This window comes from Sebastes umbrosus, chromosome 14 (assembly GCF_015220745.1).
Source record: "Sebastes umbrosus isolate fSebUmb1 chromosome 14, fSebUmb1.pri, whole genome shotgun sequence".
NCBI classification, from domain to species: domain Eukaryota; kingdom Metazoa; phylum Chordata; class Actinopteri; order Perciformes; family Sebastidae; genus Sebastes; species Sebastes umbrosus.
In genome coordinates this window covers 19,673,734-19,674,995 of record NC_051282.1, presented here as the reverse complement: position 1 = coordinate 19,674,995, position 1,262 = coordinate 19,673,734, and the positions used below count along the sequence as shown (strand labels likewise).

General features: G+C 42.7%; 1 non-coding gene across 1 annotated transcript; it reads right to left on the bottom strand.

Annotated features, from left to right (window-relative positions):
* Window positions 1-306: 306 nt before the first annotated feature.
* trnac-gca lies at window positions 307-378 on the bottom strand. The gene has a single exon. It is a non-coding gene; the product is annotated as a tRNA-Cys (tRNA).
* Window positions 379-1,262: the final 884 nt, after the last annotated feature.

Sequence of the window (1,262 nt, the reverse complement as noted above, 5' to 3'; positions counted from 1 at the left end):
CAGAACTGGAGATTATTTCTCCAGAGGAGCAAAGAACGGCACTGAAGGCAATGTTTTCACTCTTCTCCCGACTTGCTTCGGCAAACGTTTGAGTGACAGATGGTTCATCCAATCACCAGCCAATTACTTTTGGAAAGTGAAGGTCTTTTCCAAACAGTTTTCAATGACAGCTTCTGGTAGGTAAGATTACAACTACGGTGTTTTACTATGAATTTACTATGAAGGATCAGCAAACCTCTTATTGTAATTCATTATTTAAATTTTCAATATTTCATTTCTGTAAACATCTGACTCCTGTATAATGCAAGGGGGTATCCGGATTTGAACCAGAGACCTCTTGATCTGCAGTCAAATGCTCTACCACTGAGCTATACCCCCTGATGAATAATTAGTAGTGAAGAAATTAAACTGTATTTTAGACTGTTGGTGCATATTCTGTTATAATACTACTATACTACAATACTAGTCTGTAGCCACTCAGATCTCCTTCTGGAACAGAAAAAGAGAAATCACACAATGTGTGTAACACCCATATCACACTCGGTGTAACCTCAGCAGTTTCCCACCGGGTGCTGCAGCTCCACGCTGCCTGCCGTCTCCCGTGAGAGTCTGACACATCAGACTGCTCTGTCATTTTCACAGTATCAGATCCCACAGCCCTATTCTTCCACACACAGATCATATCTCTGCGTCTCTTCATGTTCCACAACATAAAGTAACACTGGTGAGAAACAGAGACAACAAACAGGATCATAATTTGGGCCTTCCCACTGAATGCATCTCTGTTTGCAGACTAGAGTCGTCCCGATTGAATGTGTCGATCGCTATATTTTTTCCCAGAACAACAAGAGAAAGCTGCACAAAGAGAGAGTGCTTGGAAGCATTAGGCTGACGGAGTGGAAGTAGGGCAGGAGCAGGGGGTGACGAGCAGGTCTCAACAGTTATGCAAATAGCTCGTGTCTGCCTGGTTATGGAGAGGAGAGTGAAAAAGGAACAATTATGACGGGAGGGGGGCACTTTAAAATAGGACACCAGTCGTGAGTTTCCTGTTTTCATTGCATCCGCGGAGTCGTGTCTTTCTCCTCAGAGCGCTCAGCTTGCTTATTTAGAGAAGTAAACTTCATCGTGACTGATACATCCTCCAAAAACATCTACAACTCTGACATGGTAACTCTTTCCATAGTGTGATTACAGAGAAGTCAGCTCTGCAAGGGTTCACACATATTTAAATGAGAAAGCAACACCACAACAAACAATTAAAA